This window comes from Ambystoma mexicanum, chromosome 6q (assembly GCF_040938575.1).
Source record: "Ambystoma mexicanum isolate Mex_15411 chromosome 6q, UKY_AmexF1_1, whole genome shotgun sequence".
Classification (NCBI taxonomy): Eukaryota; Metazoa; Chordata; class Amphibia; order Caudata; family Ambystomatidae; genus Ambystoma; species Ambystoma mexicanum.
The window spans coordinates 430,563,777-430,589,333 of NC_090937.1; the positions used below are offsets into that span (position 1 = coordinate 430,563,777).

At 42.1% G+C, this 25,557-nt stretch overlaps 1 protein-coding gene across 5 annotated transcripts in view; it reads left to right on the forward strand.

Annotated features, from left to right (window-relative positions):
- LINGO2 (leucine rich repeat and Ig domain containing 2) overlaps positions 1–25,557 on the forward strand; it is a 5,916,036-nt gene that overhangs the window by 2,850,328 nt on the left and 3,040,151 nt on the right. The gene's annotated exons all lie outside the window — the stretch shown is intronic.

The following is a 25,557-nucleotide window of genomic DNA, read 5'->3' on the forward strand; positions in this document are numbered from 1 at the left end:
GAGGGGCGTTAAGGTATCTTCGCTGCATGATCTTCTAAGATTTAAGGTCACTTTATGCAAACTTGTGACTTATCCCACTTCCACTGTGACAAATTACAAACCTTGGAACGTTCAGTACCGGCTGGCCTGACTTGCCACAGTGGTTTCAGGGGATTATCGGATTTAAAAGATTTAAAGACATACTCCTTGCGCGTGCGGAGTTGCACAAGTGCTAGGCAACAGGCCACAAATTGGTTTATCAGCCAAGCAGTGCTTTCTAAGACCTATAGAAATCTGTCCTGATCCAATGAAGGCATGTTTCTGCCATTGTATTGTCAATTTAGTGACATAAATCAAAAAGCCAACGTCTAGATCATAAAAAAGTATCCAAGATTTATGCCTAATGGCACCCGTCATATCTAAATCAGCACTTGGCACAAAATTACCAGAAATGTAATCAGCATTTTGTTTGGTTAACTGCGTGCAGATTTGTGTGATTATATAAACAAGACATTATGTGAGTCTGGGGAGGATTATTGTAATTCTAATTATGTCAACTAATTGAATCAATTTGTTGATATGGACGCCATTAAATTGTAGTAAGCTTTTATGTTGCTTCGTCTATTTGGCGAGAGAAATGTGCGCTTATGGTGAAAGCTTACTAAAAGGTTCTGGAAACAAGTGCATTAATGTGCTTCATTTCAATTCTTTGTTCATTCATTTCTATAACAAAGAGCTGCAGATTAGGTTCAGGAGCAATTGAAAGTAATGAAATTGTGTTCTTTCTTAAAGGGCATAGGAGAAAATGCGGTATATGAAAAGACAGAGCAAATAATCTATACACAAAAACACACAGTGGGGAAATTCAAAAGGGGTTGCGAATAGCAGAAAGCTGGAAGGAGAAGGGATTGAGGATTCAGCGAAAGGAGTGCATGGAAATGAAATGATAACAAAAACTGAAGCAAAAAAGAGGTAGGCTCCATGAAGGAGTTGCTATCTGAAGGTTGAAGCAGATGGGGCAGGCGATGAATTGAGGAGGAGAAACAAAGAGCAAGTATATGAGGAAAAAGTGCCTAGGGAGGGGTCATTGTCAGAGACGCAATGGGAAATGGGGCAAGGTGGTGATTGCCCCTAGGCGAGCTGGACTGTGCTCCCTGAGCAAGAACTTCAACATTTTAAAAATATAATTGAAATTGAAAAATGTGAAATCCTTCAGAATCTAGGCTGCCTTTAAGGAACTGAATACACTCCGGCCTGCTCTGCTTCTGTTTAGAGAGGGTGAAACATTTTTCTTGACTTCAGCATTGCGACAAATGTGCCTAGGCGGTCCCCACACATCACCCTCCACAGTGAGTGAGAGCAAGAAGAGCCTAGGCACAGGGGCATGTTCGTATTGCCCAGCAAGAATGTATGCATTTAGATGGCCAGATTCTATGACCCTGGAAAGTAAAGTTGGCACCACTGCGGGCTATACATCATTGGTCTGTTACACTCATCAGCAGCTTATCATGACTCCTACTCGGCAAGGAAGTATGGGTCCATATTGTAGAGTTTGTTTCCATTTTTATTCTGTAAGAATGCTTCACATTTCCTCTAGTGAATTACTTGATCCCTGGTGAGGTCACTACAAAACGATGTTAATAGCACCCTGAATAGCCTTGATGGATATTACTATAGAGGGCTTATAGAAATGGCTGTTGGATTGTTTGTGGTACTCACTATTATTGTTTGTGGTACTCACTGTTCGGCAAAATTAAAAACAAACACCCACAGAAAGATGTGACATCCAAGTATTAACCACTAGTAGACTATAAGCTAACAGGGTCATTCAGAGTTGAGTGGATTGTTTTTAATGAAATACCGCTGGAGAAAGTTATCACCTTCACAAGCGGTATTTGTTCAAACCTGTCCAATTCAGAATTTACCACCTGCGGAAATGGTATTTTAGGAATACCTCCAGGGGTATTTTAGAAATACCATCTCTTCAGGTGTTTTTTTAAAATTAAAAGCATCAGCCATTTCCACCTTCAAAGTGAAGGTGCAAATGGATTATGTACATTTGTGGTTTATATCAATACCGTACATTTTCTATGCACAAAAAGGTCCATTCTGACCATTTTAAGTAAAATGTGGGTAAGATGTTGAGGGAGGTCATCAGAGATGCCCACTTTTTTACCCCCTTAGCATGACCCTTTGTAAAAATATATTTCACTGTATTGAAAGAAAGTGCCTGAACTTCCCATGTGTCCAGGGATTATTTTACTTTTTAAATTGGGTCCAATTTCCTTTTTTTAACTCCACTTCTTAGGTGGAGGTAAAAATAAGTAGAATTTCAGCAGAAAGACTCCTTAAAATGTATTCCCATGGAATACTGCCAGTGGTATTTGATCAAACCCTGAATTAGGCCAACAGTAAAATGTGTATTATTTGCCAAACAACACTGATTTCACCATTACTACCCAACTCCAAATCACCTCCTACTTGTTTCATGTTTTGTCTTGTCTAGAACATTCTTATCTGACCAACAAAACCCACACACACAAATCAACAACATTTTCACAAGAAAGTTCACAAGAAAGTGCATCTTAGGACCACAATAGTCATGTCGCCTCTGCGTCTTTTGAGCTGCATTATTCAAGGGCAGAGCCCATAGCCACATTTACCAGCAAGATCCGACCACAGCTTCTCATCATATCTGGCAGAGGGCGATTAGAAAATCAAGATGGCTGTTGTCTATATGTGAGCCAAGGCAATGGAAGGGGGTGTGTGACAAGGAATTGGTGACTGAGTGATGTGGTCAAATAAAGAGGGTGGGAGAGAAGGGAATTGAGTTAAGGGCAAAAGGAGAAAGGAAATCTGAAGGTTCATTATATGGAATATGCTAAAGGGGCATCAAGGATGTGGTGAAAAGGAAAGACACCTGATGGTAATGGGCAAGGAAATAGGGTATATGAGACAGGGTACGCATCTGTAAAGGTAGGTCAACAGATTGAATCTGTGTCTAACCTGCATGACTCTGTGCCCAATTGTGGGGCAGGCTAAACCCCTTGCCTTTCTCTGACAAAGTGATTCATACTAGATTATGAACATGTTTCAATTGGGATAGCTCATATATTTTGTCAGGTTGCTTTGTCATGTGACTGTGTGCTTTGAAGAGCAGATTTATTGAACAGTGTAAAGGTTTAGCCCTTGCATAAAACATTCGCAGAGATGTTTCATTGGTTCTGTTATTGAAGATAGACCTGGAGAAGATGAAGTCTCTTCTGCTTACTTGAAAACTGTGAAACTTGTATGGTTGGGCTTAAATCCCTGCCACATTGTTACCCTGAGCAAATCACTCTTCATCACTGTTCCTTGTTTTCCCTAACAGTCTGTAGGGAAAGTCTCACTCATTTGGGTTTAAAATCTATAGTGTTACTCCAAACAAAAACATTAACCACTTATAAAATGTGTACACAAGAAAACTGGCTCAAATGCCAGGTTTCTCATTTCATCAACATATATTATTCTGATGAAACCATTTTGCTAAGTTTGGTATGAAGGGGAGGTAACCTGGCACATTGCCCTTAGGGAAAACACAAACATAGCTGAATGATATGTTGCATAAAAGAAAGGTAATGAGTATGTGGGGGGAGAAGTTGGTATTAAGTTTAGTTGTTCCGGAAGTCAAGACACTGCATTGTGGGCTTTGCAAATTGCACCATGGGCCAGAAAATTGTACTTTACCCACAGACCAAAAGTTGCCCATCCTCCCCATGTTACTGTTTTTAGAGAAGTTGTGCATAGAGACATAAAGAGTCATTGAACGCAGGTAGACATATTGAGGATGGGGCCGATATGGTGACAGTGATCAAGCTCAATCATACAAGTTCAGTTACCTGAAGGATTCAGAACTAGCCTGGGGTTACACAGGGGTGGACAGAAGAGGAGACACCTAGGGAGGAGTTAGAGGGAAAGGTATATAGTACTGGGTGCCTAGTTATATATAGGCACATTAATTGCATAATAATGAGAAAGTTATATGTGAAAAGTGCACACCACAAATGTGGATATGAAAATATACAGATATAGAACTAGTATAGATAGATAAACATATTGACAATTCTACCTTCAGGTAGCAGGTTCGAGCTGCACTCTCCACGGTCCCATAACCACCCAATTTTCCGAAGAAAGTTTGGAGTCCACACCAACATTTTCTTGTTTTACTTTTCTTCCTTTATTCGTTAAACAGGGAAAAATTGCATTGCATTTAAAAACAACGGAAATTCATTCCAAAAATAGAAAATGACCCCAGTGTGGGTCCTCCCAAGTGCAGCACTCCTCCATATTCGAGGCGATAAACATATATCTACATAGTTTAGGTCAAGACGCATTGTGTACGTAGTTTCAGAAAATAGCTTTTCTTAATAACTCTTGAACACATTCATAAAAAAAAATTGAAAAAATCAGGAAAACAAATCCACAGTAACATTTCAAGCAAGCCAGCCCTGCATGGACAGATTCAGAATTGTTCATGGACAGCTTGAGATCTTTTTTTTTTTAAACTTGTTGTTTTGATTGCATTTTGCACAGCTTATTGTCATAGGGAAACAAACATAATCAGCACATGTTTGCCCTGAACCTAGATATTATTATGAATGAATGCCATTTTTTTTAGATATTCATGCTTTAACTTGTAGCTATATATGACGCATGGGCAGAATTAATGTGTATCTTTAATACGTATTGTACACCTAAATGTAGGGGATGCACATTTTGTAAATGTATGCCACTATATATATATATGACAAATCACATGAAGCCTAGGATTGACTATGATTTCAATTTTCATATTATAAGATCTATAGGGAATAAGAATTTCTTACAGATACGATATGCAAAATAAACGCCTATTCATTGTATTCAAAACTCATAGTAAAAAGTTAGAGCACACCTTAATGTTAGCTTTTTTACCTATATGAGAGATATAACACAAGAGCGGATGAATGGACATTCTATATACTACTGTACATTTACATGTTGCACATGTACAATAATATAGGTCTGAAAATTCACACAAAAATAATGAGTGTCTTTGATGTCAGCTTTCACTTTTCAGGAGATGTAAAGTGCACACATGCATGGACTGTACATCTCAAATATGCCTTTTGCATGTATAAAAACTCACATCAACTTCAATTGTGACTTCAATCTGAGTTTTCGTACGTAGAAGAGGCATATAGGACATTTGCATTTCATATCTTTATACCAAAACACACCGTCATAGACAAGGGCTAAAATGCAGCAACTTCTGCCTGATGCCCACAGTTTTGTACACACAACAAGAAGAAGTTGTTTGAGATTCTATGCTTTTCTTCTAAAGAATAATACATCTCACTAAATCTCCCTATCAGAAAGTCTAACTATCCCTCAATCCTTTAGTTCTTTTCCTAGTTGTCGCTGATGTGCCACCTACCTAGGAAAGGGGATAGAGAAGGGACTAACCCTCAACTAACTCACTACTTTCCTGTATCTAAAAATAAGACACTAAGGGGTGTTTTTACTCCTTATTCCTCGCTCGTCAGTTTAGTAAAAATATTCTTCAGTTAACTCTGCTTGCTTCATTAAAAAAGATGTTTTCACCCAGGCTCTCAATCAGTCTGAGTGTCCTGGGGGTTCAGGGGATTACCCTGAACATTTATGGTTGTCAACCAGTTTCAGCGTAATTGGCTTTAGTCTGGCTGCTTTCTTCAGGACTGGAGCCCAGTCATGTGTTTGGGCTCTCTTCAGGAAGAGGGGTATGGTTGTTTTTCCTCACCCAAATCCTCTGTTTTCTACTTGAGAGGATTTTTTTTTCTGTTATTGTAACCCCTACATTGAAATTCTCATGGTTGTCTAGGGTATCCAGGAGATGATACTTGAAGTCAATTATTTCTGAATCTACCAGTGGTTTCTTTTGTTTGCCACTCTGAGATATCTTCTTTCCTTTTTTCTTTAATCCGTTCTTTGTAAACCATCATTCCTTCGCATCTTCATTTCAAAGTGTTCCCTATTCCATTTTCACACGCGTGTTTGTGTAAATAACTTTATACCAAATACACAGGAACTACACCATATACTCACTTACCACACACAAACACATTAAACACTCGATTCACCTTACTACACACACCCACTTACGACAGCCACACATATGACACACACACACACACTTACAGCCCATCCGCAATTATGCCACAGTTTCCTATGAAAAACAATCTTACAACACAAGTGAATAGGACACAAACACACTTATGGCGCACACACTTATGACACACACACACTTATGATGTACACACTTAAAAGCACTCTTACAACACATAATCTTTCAACACGCCCTCTTAAAACACACTTACATAATAGCACACTATCTTATGATACACTCTCTTATGACACAATCCCTTAAGACACACATGTGTAAAATACAGCACACAATATTATGACACATGCTTTTATAAAACACACCCTTAAGATAGAGTGCATGCTATTATGACACATACTCTTACAACACACAATCGTTTGTCACAAGCATTTAACTGAGAGACACTCACACTTGTGACAGACACACACATTAGACAGACACACTAACAAGACACACACTTAGGAAAAACACACTTTTGGCACACTCTTACAGCACACAATACTGCAGCACACACTCTTATAATGCACACTTACAACACACGCACTTACAACACAAACCTATGAAACACACTCTTACTACACATGCTTGCAATTTCTGCCTCTTACTCGCCACCAAAAGAAGGGTGTGCTGCGGGGAGCATGTAATCACCTGCACACCTGAGAGGTAGCACTCGACAAACAGGAAGAGTGCCAAAAACTATAAACATCTCAAAGTCCTTTAAGTTCATTGTGTCCCAAGAATGGGAATGGGTTTTTACAAATGCCAAGAAAAAGCAGATGAAAAAGCAACCATTTGATTGGTAAGGATTCTGATTCAGCTAACTGGAGAACACATCCTGTGTTCCAAGAAATACAATGAAAAGTGAGAAAATGTAAATGATTCATTGTGGATTTAATAGGAAATTGCTTAGTTTTGGGACGGCAGATAAAGAACAAAAATGCAACTGTTGTTCTCTAAACTAACATGTTATTTGTTTCAAATGAAAAAACAACTATTTCAAAACTGGATATATTTTGAGTTACATATACCTTGTTATGTACATGGCAAAATATAGCATTTGGTATTGAGATTGACTAACATTGGTGCTAGCAATGACACCTGAAATGGTGATGATTTTTAAAGTTGACCTACATTTTCCTCAGAGCCATCAGCCACAATTCTGAGAAACCTTCTGGAACAAATCTTTGAACAATAAAAATATAAGATGCACTCAGAAGTGGGCCTCTTGCAATGGGGGTGGAGTGATTGCTATCTGAGCTGAACAGATGCTCAACCTAATGGTCGGCTCCAAAGAAGGATAAGTACATTAGTGATAACCTCTCAACCTTGTCCTTCAGTACACCTTGCTAGATAGACAGAGGTATGTAAAAAATAATGTAAACAGACCACATATTTTAGAAACCCAGAGCACCACATTTATGAAGAGGAGGCATAAGACATGTAACGTAATAGTTCTCGGATTCTTTAAATGGTTGGTGTTATTGGGGTTTTATTTGGTTAATTTGCAAATGCAAATGCATACGTAATGTGTAGAGGCATTTTAAAATCTAATGTAATTTATAAGTTAATAGATAAAATACATATACATATATTATATATTCAATGAAAAAACGTTGTTAAAGGAACATTATGGTTAAGTTGCGCTACTAAAAACCTATGAAAGTCAGTGAAAAAACTTTGTTAAAGGGATGTTATGGTTCCAAGTAAAACCGAAAAACCCCTGAAATTCGCCAGTTATGGTAAGCTAAGCAACCATAACTCGTGCCACCACCGCGCACTGCTAAGACTAACACCCAGGACATCAAAGATGACATCACAAACGTCATTGATGACATCACTGATGACATCACATTACAAATCACACTTTTTTTTACCGGCATTATGACACTTGTCAAAAAACAAAATCCATTCAGACTTTACAAAAACATTTATATCTAGATCTATAATCTTTTTTGCAAACCTTTGTGTAGATTTGTCAAATGGCACCACATTTATAAGCCTTTACAATATTTTGGGACCGCCCTTTGCCCCCTCTTGACAAAATCCCACCAAACTTTGCAAACACATTTATATCTAGATCTATTATCAGTTTGTCAAAATAAGTGTAGATTCGTCAAATTGCACCTCATTTATAAACCTTTACATTATATTGGAACCCCCCTCTAATTTTGCCCCCCTTGACAAAATCCCACCAAACTTCGTAAAAACATGAATATCTAGTTCTATTATCAGTTTGCCAAATTAAGTGTACATTTGTCTAATGGCACCTCATTTATAAGCCTTTTGCATTATTTTGAGACTCTCCTATAATTTGCCCCCTCTTGACAGAATCCCACCAAACTTTGCAAACACATTCGAAATCAGGTCAGGAATATAATTGCAAAATTTCCTGGGGTGTCATTGAGTGGTGCCAAAGTTGTATGCCATCCAAAAACCTCCACCAAACATCTGAAGTGTCCCTGAACTTCTCAGGACTGTTTGCTAACATCCAAACTGTTTGCAGACTTTTGCGGCAAGAAACACCAATTTGTTTGCTTCTTTCAGCCATATCCCATCCCATCCTCATCAGCCCTCACCTCCCCTGAGATTATTTGATACGTTTGACAAGTGCAATATTGTGTTTTTTGTTATGTTTTTACTGCGATGTCCGCGGACACTGGCCGATGTCCGCAAATCCAAGATGGCAGGCATTTCCAAAAATCTGACGTACTTCACGCTTTTCACTATCCAATCAGCAGGTGCGTCTGATGTCCGCGGACACCACGTTGCCCTCTAAGCCAATCGGTGTCCTGTCCATGGAGCGAACAGGGAAGTGTGCCCGCGGAGCGTACATAGATATCACACATTTTTTGAGACCCACTATTTGGTTGTTTTAAAAAAAGTACTGGATGGATTTTCACTGCTCCTGCCGCAAATTTGGTGAAAATCCATCCTGCGGTTTGGGCTGTAGGCGTGAGTAACATTTTTTATCCATTCAGAATATGGAAAAAAAAGAAATTTTGGGACATTCCCTATAATTTTGCCCCCCAAACCTCACCAAACTTCACCTAAAAAAATCAGAGTGGGCCATATACTTTTTTTGCAAAGTTTGGTGAACTTCCCATGGGTTTAGCAACTTAACCATAACTACATGGCTGCTACTGCAGGCCATGTAATGCACATATTGTGGTGAACCAGAAGAAGGAATCGGACTAGTTACTAACATTTTCAAGGATTTTTATTTGAAACAATAAGAAAAATGCCTATCAAGCCCTACCACTATGAGGGATGTTCCCCGCATAACAAAACTAAAATTAAGACTGCTCGTGAAAGTCCAAAAGAAATAGTCCCCTGTCCAAATCCTAAGATCTAACTGGCCCTATCACTTAGGGGAAACAACAAAAAGAAGGAGGCCGGAGCAATAGCATTTGTCCAAGATTTTTGGCTGCCCCAACAATCAGGTCTCTTTCCACAAAGGTGGTTTCAAAAGTGTGTCACAGAGTTCATCAATTCCTTGCAGTACAATCACCAGCCTCTCTGCAGGTTCTCTATGCCAATTTTAAGTCTTTACATCAATTCATACACTTAGCGCAATTCCACCATGTCTCACTTGGTATTTGAAAGTGTCATTGTCTTGCTTTCTCACCATATTTCACATCTCCAGGACTCCCCAAAGTCCTTTGGCCCTCTGACAGACTTCCTTTATCAGTGCATCGGCATGTTGTCTGCTAGTTCAGCTTTTCCAGGTTCCCGTAACAATTGTGGCTTCTCCAGCCTCAACTGTTAATGTCTCTTGATTTCCCAGGGCTCCCCAAAGCCATATGGCCCTCTGATAGTCTTGCTTTATCAGGGCCTCGGCAGGTTGTCTGCCCGTTTGGGTTTTCCAGGCTCCCATAACCCTTGTGGCTTCTGCAGCCTTTACTGTTAACCTCTCTTGATGTCCCAGGGCTCCCAAAAGACCTCTGACCCTCTGATAGCCTTCCTTTATCGGGGCCTCCGCAGGTCATCTGCCCATTCGGGTTTTCCAGACTCCCGCACCCCTTACACCTTTTCCAGCTTCTGATAGCATGGTTTGCCCCTCTAAACGGCATTACCTCTTTGGGATCAGTCACATCCCTTACTCTGCCCAGCTCGGCAGTTGTTGCATTTCGTATACACAGATTGTGTATCCAGCATCTCCACTGTGGTCTGGTTTCTGCGTCTGTTAACTGGTCCCAGGACCACCACGTCTTCCATGTGGTCATGCCACCATGTGAGATGGTCGCTTTACTGTATCCATCGTTCTCCATATCTGGGCTTCTTGGTCGGTCTGGATGCCAGCCTTCTGGCATGTTCCTAGCGATTCACTTGATCGCCACAAAACCAGCGGCTCTGCGGTCTAGTGTTTCTCCACAACTCCAGGACGTCCTCCCATTAGACTCTCCTCCTCGCTCTCTAATTCAAAGTTCCTCTTGGTTTTATATACATCATGCGAAACAAAAGGTGTGTGTGGTTGCTCTAGTTCAGGCGAGATCCAGAATTACCTGAAGCCAAAGTGTTTGAGGAAAGGACACTATTCAGTGAATCCAAAATAGTATCACAAATAAAAGGGGTGTGTTGCTGCTCTTTGACTGTGGAGTTCAGGTGCGATTCATCATTACCCAAAGCCCAAGAGATTGGAGAAATGTCACTATTGTGAGAGTAGAAAACAGACGTAACACCAGCCTTTCCAATTCCCATGTAGACAGATAATCTGCGCTGGTCTGGGAAATCCTTACTGGAATGGGAGTCCTTGTCCCGAAGGGGGGAGTCACTCAAACTGAGGTCCCACTTGGCCAGACCCATAGGGAGAATCTTGCTGAGTGGGCTGAACTCCCTAGCATCAAACGGGTTGGCTCCCCTATGGGAAAAAAGGACAAATAGTCTAGATTCATGACAATATACATTATAGAATTGACCATGGAAATGAGTGTGTGTGTGTGAGAAATAACTAGATTAAAGCAGGCAGGTCAATTTGTTTTTTGTAGAGCAACATTGTGGTGACTGCCCCTGCATAAAGCTGGAGACCATCTTTGTCCTGATGTAACCTTTTATTTTTATATAAATAAATCAGAGTTTTGAGAACACTGTCTGTTTATTGGCCAGAACTGTGGGATGTAACTGTATATGATATGACCACCTAATGTAAAATTAAAATATCAGCAAATATATATCTTAGATATGCCACCCAGTCAGCTAGATATAGAAGGGTTAGAAAACATGTGCTACATTAAAGGAAAAGTTCTGCACAAATGTGGCTTGAACATGCATGAAATCTACATTAATTACATGTACATTTTTAGACATATAACTTTGATGTTAAATGTTCATATGCATAGAAGACGGTTGGAGTGCAACACAGGCGACACCCACGGAAACGGAGTTAACAACCCACCCTAATCCCAGCCAACACCCGCACTTGCCCCTTAGTTGCCACCAGGTACCACAGTGTGGTGGAATTATCGGGATATTGGCAATCACCACACTATCTGAACTGTGGACATTGCCAGGTGCACTAACCTCATGAGTGGGAAGGGAAGACAGGTAGCACTGGCAGGGAGGCTGGGAGAGGAGGGGTCCAGATGTGAAAGGGCCTTGAAGGCCAGACAGACCTAGATCAGGACAGAGGCGGAGGGGTGCTCCCGGACCCCACCTGGGGAGATTACAGAAGCCCAGCGCCTCAATTCAGGATAAAGATGCCAACTAACCAATTGCACTAACAAATTCCCCCTCTGCATACAACTCTCAAACTCCAAACCAAACACAACCACAAACCTACTGCACAACAAACCGCACAAACTTCACTACATTGCAACAACAAAACGTAAACACACATAGACGCGCACAACAGTACACAACGACTACCGGCTGCAAACACCCCACACCCAGCCAACGGACCCACCGGGCTGAGGCTGCCAACAGCACATCACTGCTCTCTTGCACTTTTCCAGCTTCTTCCCTTGAACCCCCCTCCCTTCCTCTTTGACAACCGCTAGAGCGCCAGGGGACCACTCCGGTAGTGATACTGCGCAGTACAAATGTCCTTTAACATTAACATTAACATATAAGATGTACATTGCGTAAATGTATGAAGTATAAAACACATAGGGCCTGATTTACAGAGCATTTTCCTGTGAGATTGCACCATTTTAAACTGCTTCTGTGAATCAGGCCCATGGTTTATACACCATACGCTCATACTCTGATACTCCCATGTGGCAAACACTAAAACAGCATAACATTATAGAATATACACACACGCACTCACCTGCCCCTCTCTTTTTATCCTTAGCAGTTCTAGAACATACTCTGTTGTGCCTTGAAAGTATTTGCTTACTAACCCTACTGAAATGGCAATGGTCTGTACATATTATTCCAACCTGACGGCGACCAAATGATGTTGGCACCTTGCAGCACTTGTGTCATCTGAGACCAGTTTTTAAGACACCAATAGAATATACAGTTTGTTATTTACAAGTGAAGGGTATTTGGGCCATAGCCGCAGTCCAGAGGGCCATGGTCCTTTATCATAATTGTTGCAGAGTGGACAGTGGCCAGAGTTAAAGGCCATGGATAGAGTGCACTGCAGAGGATATAGCATGACAAGCCCCTTAAGCGGAAACAATCTGTGTAATTGGGCAGAAGTGGGAAGTGACAACACATTTCACTTTGTACATGCTGAAATGTATCCAACTGTTACTGGATTGACACTTGGTGACTCATGCTAAGTCCAGATACTTTAACTTTCACTTAATAACTGCCCCCAGCACCATCCCTTTCACATGCCACACTGTGTTAACTCAGTTGTCCTATGCCCCTCTTCTGGTGACCTTGGGAAATATTTTGAGAGCAAACTTAGGCGCTCAGCCTTCATCAACTCAGGAGCCAAAGCTATTATGGATGCTGCAGGACATTTGCAATGCCGACCCTCCTCTCCTCTTCCTCATAATTAAAACCCTCATTAATGATCTAGTACTCAGCATGCACCACTATTGAAACACTATGGCCATTGAGCAGTCGTGCTCCTCTACAACTAAACCCTCATCTCAACCTCTCACACTTCACATGCAACATCAACCTTGCTGGAACCTAAACACAACATGCTACAAAAATAAGAAGCTCCCTAGAGCCAAATAAATCCAAAGAAAGCAAGGACTCTGTGCTCTTCCTCGTCACACCCTCCTCACTCTTCTTCATCAATTGTGTACGAACAAAGACTGTGGGATGATACACATATTGTTTCAATACACAATAATAATCACCGATATGTTGTGTTAGATTTTTTCCTGTTCAAAATCGCCCTTGCAGCACTTTTAAAATGCAGTGGCTTGCCCTGGTTTTGGAGTATTTTGTCCCCACGAGGGGTTAACGTTCCCACCATCTTCCCAAGTACCAGTTGAGGGAACGTTTCGAATACAATCTGATGTGAAGTGTCTCCAATTAAGATCATTAAGAAATGCAGAAATAACACTTACAAATACTAAAATCACATTATGTTGGTTTACTAGCAAGGTATGAAAAATAATATGCATACATTGAATGAGATGACAAAAGCAGATTTGATTATTGTAGCACACCATTTTGTGTTGAATATTCACATTACATCTATTATTCATATTGGGTGTCACTCTTATACACAGACATATATTGCACAGCACAATATGAGGCAGCAAGGACAGTTGACTGAACACATGAGAATCCATGTGGATACTACCATGCCCAATGGATTGGTGAGTCGTACCAACATTGGTGTAACAGGGGCTCCCCTATGACCCGCACATGTCCTGGGAGGGGGCCCCTCAGACTAACCAATCGATTTAAAAAAATCTTGTTTTAAAAAAAATTAAAAACAGAAAAAATAAAGTTTCTCTTTGAAGTCAATCTGCTTTGATAAAGAAATTATTTATGTTACAGCGTGACAGAAATATTTTTTTTGATGAAGATAGAGTGAATAGAAAAAATATATCATTCCTTTATGATGTCCAAGGGCTTCCCTACCCCATGACATGGAAACCTACAGGCTGGAGGACTCCATGTCATGGGGCGGGGAGCCCTATGTCTTCAAAAATAAATCGTTTCTGTTTGAAGTCACTCTGCCTTCATAAATAAATTATTTCTGTTCTGGTTCGGTCCTTTAACGGAAATAATTTCTTTATGAAGTCAGAGTGACTTCAACCATTTCTTTTTGAAGTAAAGGGGATCCCTTCCACTACATGACACAGAAGCCTCCCGATCTGCTGCCGATGACAGGAACATGCATTCCTGGCTGCTGCAGAGAGCTGAAGGTCTCCTTCCCTGGAGCAACCGTGTAAAGTTAAGAACATTTATTTTATTTCAATGTGTGGTATACATGTGTTTGTATCTATGTGCATATACTGTAATGTGCATTAATGAGAGAGGACATGATGCAGCCTGGGTATGCCTGTGTGACTGTATGGTGAAAGGGTGCACACTCAAATGTGTGGTTGGCTGGGTGTGCGTGTATGGTGAAAAGGTGCACACTTAAATGTATGAGTGGCTGGGTGTGTGTGCTTGTATGTGTGTGGTGAATGGTGGGTGTGCTTGTGTTCAGGGGCTCAACAAAACCTACATTTCGGGGGGCTAACCCTTTAAATGTTGTGAGAAGCTCTAACTTCATGGGCAAACCTATATAGTTGGGGGCATCTAACTTCTTTATGCATTCTATTGAGATGATTCTAGTGCAGCTTCAATGTTACAAGCAATGAACTCTCTCTTTTAAGTCTGAAAGCCCCCACTCGTGGACTGCTATGAGAATGAGTGGAATCCGGTCTCCTCTCCACTCTTCCAATCACTCCCCTGGCATGCAAGTACTAAATCCACATCACAATTTCAACTGCCTAAGAACTAACAATGAAATGCTTTACGTTAGCAATTGCCAGGCCATTGTTAACGAAGAAACACAGGTGTCGTTTAACATCTGTGTCCTGTTCTCTCCGGCAATGGCTTTTTAGGTCAGTCAGGTCGAGTCAACATAGTCCAAAATTTCTGGGGGTGAGGGAGAGTGCTGAAGACCAGTCAGATCAATAGTATTGTGCCACTGCTTGTGTTTAATGCCATGATTGCTTGTTGGTAATCTTCAATACTGGGAGCCCCATTCTTACTCGTTCCAGTACTTGTGTATGCAGCATTTTGCCTCATACACAAGTACCGGGATGAGGTAGCGGGACATGGAGGTGATGCCTGGCTTAGTTACCTGTAATCTTCATTACTTCTAGCCCGACTCTTCCTCGTCCTAGTACTTACCTATGAGGCAAGGTGCCTCATACGCAGCACTGTGACAAGGAAGAGGGACGTGCAGGTAATTTTGGGCAAATGTGCTGGTTTTGGGGGTTGGGGCAGTGGGTTGGAGGGAGAGGGGATGTGTGGGGGGCAGGGATTGTGCAATAAATCGAAATGGGAACACATCTCCAGGTTAAGCAGTCATGATATGTGGTATTAGTGGCTAGAGAGGTATTCTGGTGCAGCCAGTCTGGTCATTGCTTAGTTTGGCTTGACTTTTTTAAACTGAGCATCTCTGATAAAGCAGTCCTGCTTAGTGTAATTACCTGGTTAAACTGCAGTTGGGTGCTGCTAGTCTAACCGTTTCTTACTGTGTCGTATATTTTTCTGGGCATCTGTGATAAAACAACCACGATAAGGGTTATTGCTTTGACTGATATTTTGGTGCAACCATTCTAGGCATGTCTAAATGTGGCTTGGCAAGCTTTATTGTAATATGTTATTATGTGTCTAGACTAGGTCTATAATGTGCAGCCAGTTGGACATGGTTTCACTGTGGCATGACATGTTTAATAGCAAAGCATTACATTTGTTAAATCATTAATGTTCTTGTGCACTGTTGGTGATTTGCATGCATTGGATTTTTGGACTGGTGTTACCCTACAAAACAATTGCATACATATGCTTCACCTAGTACAGTGTGCAGCGTACTCCTGTAGCGAGCACGTTGTGCGTATTGTGCAAGTGGGGTAATCTAGGACGGCCCAGAGTGTGGCGCGACATGTGATTTGTTGCTGAGCTTGTGGGACCCCTCAGCATGGGCCTCAGAGGGGACCCCACATTTTGTGTTAACCCACTGCTTACCATGTCACTCTTTTTTTTGGATGTATCTGCCCTCTCAGCAATAGGTCTTGCCACTATGTTATCCTCAGTTTATCTGATACATGTAGACACTACCCGCTGAGACAACGTTTATCATTGCACCAGTAGACGGTCCCTTGTCGATCAATGTGGGTTAAAGCTTTTGCACCTACCTGCCTTGGCCAGATATCCACTGCGAGGAGGAGGAGGAGGAGAAGGCGAGCGTGACATAGCTGTCCTTTCGAGCAAGTAGATATTCAGTTGCCCATCGTTCTCTGTGACATCAGTAAGCACCTATCTGAAGTATGCGCAATCTACCGTGAACCCTAAGTTCAATCCCAGTGGAACCCTCATCAACCGGATAAACCCCAATTAACTAGGCTCCAGAGTACAGTGTTTTCTACCAATTTTATTTTCTCATATGCTAAGTGCACTGTTTGAATCTTTATTTATTTGACTTCTCTCCTTTACTTTATTTCAGTTCAGTGCACCAATACTATGAAATGATGTTTGCAACCAACTCAAATGTTTTTTGTTTTCGTTCGTGCACTCAAGTCTTGCTCTTGCTGACAAATAGGGTATGAAGTGAATGCGTCCTGTATACATTTCACATAAAACCTTAGCTGCCAATGCCTGTGCCATAGAAGCACTTTCAAGTACACAGGCAAGTTGACCACCCTTTTTCTATCCAAGCATGTGGACTCATACAGAAGAAGTGCATCTTGGACACCCACAGTCACCTGGGGCCAAGTGATCACAGGTTACTTAATCCTTCAGGCACTGACTCTATTATTACTGTTCTCAGGTCATTAGAACATGCAGTTATGGCAAACCTTTTTCTTTTAATGTTTTTTAACAGATATAAGCACGGCACTCCATCTCAGTGAATGCGAATAAAAACATGGTTGCAGAGTTGGACAATGTGTTAGTAGTCAGCTTCAAGTGGCGCGAATAATATAGTAAGTTGTTTTGTCCATGTTATGAAGAGTTTCCTCAGAGATAGAATACAAGTTATTTGAGCTCCTGTTCCAAACACTGTGCTAGGAGATGTGGTATAAATTGTGGGCACCTCTCCTGGAATCATGGACAAAAGAGGACCTTGTTTAAACAAACAGGGTAAGCTAGTAGAAACTATCAGACACGGACAAGCCGTTTTCGTCCTTTTAACCATTAATAGGATCCAATGTGGTAACAGAAAAACAACGTTTTTTTAGGGGGTTGATAATTCAACAACATTCACAAATTGGGAACTTGATATATGAACGTTCAGACTCAAGAAAGGGAGGAGGGCCACCCGGCTAGGCATAACTCACCCTGGGGAAGAACACCCTGTCCCTATCGGGGGTGCCTGTCCCTAGGTGGCCCATGATGTATCTAAAAGTAATAGAGGAGAGGGCTGTCCCTAACCTTCTATACTAGTGGCATGTGTCTGGTTGAGGGCAAAAGTCACAAAAAATGACAAATATTGGAGGCAATTCCAAATAGGTGTTGGTGCAGTGGACAGAACTGGTAATTAGATTCTGTAGCTGCCCGATCTAAGTGGTAACAACATGGAATCAGGTCAACTGATTGTATTCCACACTAAGTATCACATTTAATCTAGCCTGTAGGTCACAGTAGTTCGAATGCAATAAGTACAAATGGAAAAGCCCACAGGCAAACAATATGGTAAAAACTGCTGGGGAGCTGAAAGGCTAAAAATGGCTCTTTTAAAACCAGCACACTCCATACATGTGAGTGTGCAAGGAAGTAATTTGTAAAGCAGTATCTCTCTGCTGTGGCGTGAGATATCACAATGGGTCATGAGTGCCCTCATGACCACAGGGGTCGACCGGTTTCAATGGCCTGGGTGGATAGAGCCATCTTTGTCAGGACCGTCATTCGAGGTAAAAGACAAATTGAGTAGTTCAGGCTTGCTGAATTGGAGGTACTAGCGTCTCCTGTGAGGAGACAAAAGAGGGGGGGGGGACAGCTGGGAGTTAGGATCCTCTGGGGAAAAAACAATGTGTCTCTGGGGGAGTGGTGGTCAGCCTTCATCTGAAGGAGCGGAAAGAGAAACCAAACAATTTAGCATGGATTGCAGGAATAGTTAAGGTGCTTGATCACCAGTGAAGGGTCTCACTGTCAGGGAAGGGGAGCGGGGTGTGGGGGTGTGTGGAGGGAGGGTGGAGTGCAGGGGGAATGACTGCCCATCCAGTGCTCCTATCTAGTCTGCTGGGTGCAATACTGGTTGTTTGCCAGCATCACCTCCACCCCCCAAGAAACTATGTGTGCCATTTAACAATTTAAGAGTGTATGTCTCTGTTCTCAGACGTGTTTTAGGTTCAACACATGCGTATTTTAGAGCAATACCCCTGCTGTTCCACTCTCACCCCCCTTTTCCCCAAGATGGGTGAGTGAATATATGAATGGCCAAAGCAAAGACAGTGACACATCATTCTGCCTGACCCCCAAAATAGTTGCAAGTAGAATCGCATACAATATGATGATACCGGATCAAACATCAATTTTGCAGATCTGATCAAATGCAAAGAACATGTTAAAATGCAGAGAAAATGCACATATCACATATTCGATGCTGCCACACTCCTTTTGCCAACCAGTGGTAGGGGCTTTTTAACATGGGCAATACATATGTCTCATACATTTATTTTGAACCAAAATGTGTTGTGCCATCATTTAACTCAGCCTTGTTAATAGGATTAAAAGCTTCTTTAAACTCCTCTTTAGGTGTGCCCACACCTCTTGAATTGGATTTAAGCAGGGAGGAGTATGCACCAAATGAAGGCCCTGGCTCTCAATGTACTATACAGATGAACAGTATACATTTCCTGTATTGTCATTGGTTTTGGAGTGCCCTCCTGCTAACCCTTGCACTTGTGGGACCAGCAACAAAGATACCATGCGAAGCTTGAAGCATGTTGTGTCCACTATCCATTCAAAGTTGACTATCTGGCCTGGGCCTTTCTTGCTTAGACAATTTCCATCTGCCAGATGTGGAGTTTCCTGGGGCACTTCGGCTAGGATTCAATTGCCAGGTGCTCTCTCTTCCGAAACGCCATGCATTTCAACTCAACCATTCCATTTCAAAAAATGCTTCATCTGTGAGCAGCATGTCTTCTAAGCCTTCTCCTGTCTCGAGCCACCATTTTGCATGCAAGACCGCTTCCACTTATTAAAGTCAGGGATCCTAAGTGTCAGGCTTAAAAAACCAGAAAGCGGTTACTGGACTGTACACACACAAGCAATCCATAACAGCATTTTCACAACATGCAAGCCTGTTTAGTACCACTCGGGTTGCATCCCTTCCCAGTCCTACTCCTTTTTACTGCTTCCCCAGAAAAACACAAAATTGGTGGACTGTATGTAAACAGTGCATATCAGCACAAAATGCAAGGTAGGCTGTTGTTCCCGATCAGTTTACAATACTTTGAAGGGTGATGTGATACGTCTGAAGTTAGGTTTTGACTTCCACCCAAATGGTAGTGAGTTGATAGTCAAGTTTTACTATAAAGACGTTTGACAAATACACAGTGCATACCACTTTCAAAAACCCCTCTGCCCGGGACAAGTGCTAAGGCTACCTGCCTCATGTCGCAGCCCTCCATTTCCATCCCAGAGCTCAGGAGCAGGGTAAAGAACGTTGTTCATAAGTTGATTTCTATGATGGGAGAAAAGGAGGGATTTGAACTGTGTCGCAGTTTGCTCATCATCCTCTTTATCCAGGCAGTCAATTAATAAACAGGCACCTAAACAATCAGCAAAAAGGCAATGTACAGTAAAGGAATGTTAGTGTTCAGATCTATTTGATAGCCACACAAGACATGTGACTATCCTTGTATGACTTTAGGTACAAAACAACACCTCAATCTGTGTCAATGTTTTAGACCAGCTAACATAGATATCTTTTGGTGGTATATTGTCAGAAGGAGACTGGGAGAACTAAATTCTTCAATGAATTGCACTGGGGTGTGTGATGTTGTAGGAGGGGAAAGGTGTAGCACAGCGAAAGGACAGTATAATATTTAGTTGTCCTCATGATTAATTCCTTTATTAAATGCATGCGTTTTGTAACTGGTTCGGTAGTAGACAGGAGATTGTGTGAGGGAAATCCTGTCACCGTTGGACTTCAGTAGTGGAATGCCCATTGCCCCAAGCTCCCTCATCATTGGTGCTCATTTCTAGCACTGTGTAGTACAAGATAGTTGGAGAGAAGAGGAGGTACAGTTGGTCCAATAGGTGAAGACGTCACTGGATGCATTGCACAACAATTATCTCTCCTTTTGCCTTCAAAGGAAGTTCCTTTAAATGGGGTTGGCGGGAGAGGGAGATGTACACAAGAAGTGTGAGAGTCCAGCATCTGTTTCTTAGAGAACCATATAGAGTACAGCAATCAACATTAGGCTCTATTGAGGGTTTTCATCACAGGTTACACAGACATGGTCTATGTCAAAAATAAAAATCCAACACCTAGTTAGAGGCTGCAGGCAGCACCAGGGAGAGCGCACAAGGTTAACAACTCAATATGATTGGGGTCCCCCAACCCGCAGTAACCCAACCCAAATTTCAAATGAAACAAATTAAAAATACCGACCAAACAGTTGTGGTGATGTCAGAAAAGAAGACCACTTTAAAAATGATGTGTTACAAATGGGGAGAAACAGGAGATACCTTAGGAGTCAAAGCATGTAAGATGGAAGAAATGTACAGCCAGAAAACAGGCACAACTCCAATCAATTAAGCTAAAATCAAAATATCATTATGAATATCGGGGGTACATGTGTTAGAAAAATGCAGAGCTCTTCACACAGACTTATGCCTTGTGACACGAGTAAAAATCACATTATTCTGTATTGAGCCAGGTGTAAGCAAGTTACAGTGACCTCTTGGCAACCCGCCCCAAAACTAAAGCAAAACAAGTTATAAAATGTGATTTAAAGAATAGCAATTGTTTATTTTGTTTTTTTAAATTCTTTAGACATTAAAAGGTGTAACACCAGAGAGAGAACCATCCAAACCACTTCACCACCCTGTACTCGTTTCAGCCAAAAGCTTGCACGTGAGCAGTTCCATCAATTGCCACTCAAGTGGTGCGGTGCTGCTAGTTTCTTTCTAAGCCTATCAGCAATGAGAAAACCAGGACATACGTTCATCAGAAGTCGTTCCTTGAGACAAAGTGATGCCAGAGCAAAGGATACCCCGCATGTTGGCGGACATTAAACATGTTGATCACATTTACTGCAACACCCGTCTGTCTTCGTGTTGCAGTGCCTTACCCAGGCATGTTTGATAACAATGATTTTTTATTTACAGCAACTTAATGTGCAGAAAATTGCACATGGCTTCTGTGTTGTGAATATATTAAATGCTGTCTGCTGAGAGAAAGTTAGTTTAAACATGCCCAACAGATTTGTGCTCATTCCTTTGTTTGCCTCCCCTATTGGACAGAAGAAAAGAAACTATTACGTTATTATTATTATGGTGATTACCTTAATAATAATCACAGTAATAATAATAATTATTGTTATTATTGCTTGCTGCAGGCTATATTTACCCCATCAGAGTTCCCCATTCTTCCCTAAATTGGCTAATATTACTGCAGCTTTCCTGAAGCAATTGAAGAAAGAACGTGCCGTACCAGAGCAGTCAGAGTCCATAGAAATCCAGATTTCTTTTTGAATGTACAAATCTGCGGAGCACTGTAATTTAAAGATTTGTGACTGTGCATATGAAGGCCCAGCCGCCACGAGAGAGCGAATGCACTTCTCAAGATGGTGCACCGGTGGGAAAGACTGCCCTGCATCCACTCCGCCTTCTCCAAGCACCTCCACTGCGACCGGGTACCCCACAACGCCGTGCCCTGGCCGCCCATAGGGGGCTTGGGGGCGTTCAGGTCACAGGGTTTTGTTTACGGTGTTATGAGTTTGTCATCATTTTGCCATCTACCAGTGCAGACCACATTTGCCAAACCGCAGTCTGCACGGTCTCCTCCCACCTTACTCACATATATGCCCTACTTGTTTGCACCCTCATAAATTGGCTCGGCGCTTGTTCTCACCGTTGCACTATTGTACAGGCACCCTTCACGGGAATGCTTGTGCCATCTGTAAATGTGTTATTGTAAGTCATTTCTGTTTGAAATTGACATCCCGGTTCTTCGAATGAATACACATCGGCATAGGTATTTCATGGCATTGAGCATCCCATTCATTTAAATAAAAACCAAACAAAGCTAAGCTCAACTAAACCTGACAGTGAGATTGAATTCAACACAATCAATATTAATGTGAGTTAATCTAGGCAAGTGTAGCATTGCAAAGCATAACATAACTAAGCATAACTGAGCTAAATACAGCGTTACAAAAGATGACAGTGGAACATAACATATCCATGCATTGCTTAACCAAGAATAGCCGGAAAAAAATTGCAGAACATTGCATACCCAACCATAAAATAAATAACATGCTGGAATATACCATAACATACCATAATCAAACGGTTTGACGTTGCATATAGCACAAAGTAACTACACATAATATTTTGCATTCACATAAACATAATTGCCCCATGCTTCTAAAGTTTCGGAAGGAGCGCAAGATCCTCCTCTTCAAGGAATGGCTCCTCTCAAACATTTAGGTCTACAGACCCCGCACTCCTCACCCTAACTGAGACTCAATGACCTGACAAATTGCCCACTCTCGCCATCCCGAGGTAGCTCCCTTCTTCATTTTTCTCTGCTTCCCCCACTGTGTTCTTCCCCCTATGATTGTAAAGTGTTCTGTTGCTTCCGGGAGCGGGTTCCGCGCTCAGTACATACCTCAATAATAATAGCAGAATTGACCATACCAAAGCATAAATGGACTAAATATAACATGGCACAATAGAGCATGCACAAGCACGGCTTAACATCCTGTGCATATTGCATAACTGAATAGAGCAAAACCACGCTTACCATAACAGAATATAGCATTGTCAAGGAGAAAAAGATAGCATGACTAAGGATGGGAAAGCAAGATAGGACATTGAGGGTTAGGGAGCGCCTTCCCGATTCTTTGGCTCCGATTGGTCTTTCTCCAAGGGGCAGAGGGTCGGATTTCCTCTCTAATCCTCATTAATGCACGCAGTGCAGACCTGCGGCTTCATCTGGGCAAAGCCTTGAATTCCCTGGCGTGGCCTGTTGATGATATGAGAAAGAACACCTCCCACTCACTCAGTGGGGCGCATGCCATGCCATACTTCCGCCGTCATTTTGATAAATGATCCTGCAGCCTCTGCTATTCCAGGTGTTCAAAAAATGATTCCAGTGCACGCCTCTGCGGCAATTAAAACATCGTGCTGCATAATATGAACACTCAGAATAAACATTCGTCCTTAGAATCTCCTGAATCGGTCACGCCATTCCAAAATGACATCTACGATGTGAACACAGAATGTTATTACTTCCGGGGTCTAGTGGTTTCATTCTGATCGCGGAAATAGAGCGATTTTTTTATGTTGCACAACTGAGAATACAAAACGAGTCTGAACTTGAGGAAGCAGTCACAGCTGAGAAAATGTCTGCATTATTTAGATGATGCTAGGGTGAGATTTATTAAGGGGGCAGCGCACAAGTGATCACTTTTTAAGTTATCGATGGACCATTTTTTGATGGTGTCAAGCTAAAGCCGCAAAACTGTCACTCTTAGAGGATAGGCTGTGGACCCGTGTGCCATGTGCCCAGAACAAGGCCCGGTGTCGATCAGAAATTCAGTTGGCTTCTACTGCTTCTAAGGTGCCCTGGGCGAGGTCATTGCCCGCTAGTAAAAGGCCACATGCTTCTTCTCAAAAAGGACCATTCCAATTATATGTTGGGATGATGGATCTTTAGCATCCTTTGGCATTGGCACCAGGCTTCTGGGCATGCACGTTTCCTGCAGAAAACACCTAAGGTCCATAGCTATGGGGATGTGAAAGCATAGGTGTCAGTGCAACCAGGAGAACATCAATCTCTCGTGGCATAACCAGTCTTGCCCACCGGGCACCACACTTCTTTTTCTTACTCTTTTGCTACCCCACAATGCCACTCAGAGAGAAGACTTCCTTAGCAACCTGCCTATACTAGTCCCAGCGGCAATCATATGTCTCATCCAACCCTTGAAACCCACAGTCACGCATTACCCTTACCTGCCCATAATGCGGGAGGGACATTGTCAGCAGGAAAGGGTGAACGTAATTTCCAATATCTGCTGGTTCCTCGGGCAGTGCCCACAGACGTGACTGGAGGGCTAGAGTTGCACCAATCCTTATTGCATTCTGCATGGCATTTTTCTTACCCCACCTGCTCATTCTTTATATGATTGTCTTCTATTGTTGCATAATCCTTCACCCAACCTCATGACCGGCTCTGCAAAATCAATATTGCCCATTCTTTCATCTCACAGATCTGCACATTCACCCACCACTCACTCATGCCATCTCATTTCAAACCTTCAAGCCCCTCCAAACCAGCGATTCGATATGGGCTATCCGTTCCTCTCCTCCTTTCCTCTACCTGTAGTGTGGGATACAGACAGCTAGCTAGGGAATCTGTGCCTGTGGAGCTAGCTGTGAAATCTGTGAATACAAGCTGTCCTTTCCTTCACGGCATGTCAGTAGAAACAAACATATAGATGTCTCGTCATGGACTCATCCTCGACAAATCTTAATGGGGAATTGGACATGCACTTGCTGTGTTCCAAGCTGTGGAAGGTGATTGATTGGTCAGACACTGTGGTATGCACATTCCACTTCCAAGGAGGTTTCCATAAGGGCTGTTCATCACACAGAATGTGTAGGTCTTCTGCTTGCTATCCTGCAGTATTTATACCTGAGGACATAGGGATTCTCGAAAATAGGCGCCTCTGCACTGAGTCTCCACATTGAACACAGTGGTTAGGCCGCAGTTCATCCAGCCTATAGCTGCAAAGGAGATGGAAGGATGGAGGGATGAGCCATGCATGTAGCTACATGTTTCCATTGATTGATGCCTCTCAGCCAGAGCTAGCTGGGCTTCACAGTAGGTGTGGTTACCGTGGAGAGGCATATACTGCAGCACCACCCTTCCACATGTAGGTCACTGTACACAGGGATGGAATGAGGTAATCATGAAGGAGACTTTATTAGACTCCCTTAATATGAGAGTGGCAATGCTCTGTTGGTGAGCCTGTGAACTTCAAAACTATGGCTATGTTCTGCGTGAGAGCCTATGACATTTCAAGAGTAGCTGTGCTCTGTGAGCGAGCGTGCACATCTTACATGTTGGCAATGTTCTCTGAGAGAGCATGTGGATGTTATGAGGTATC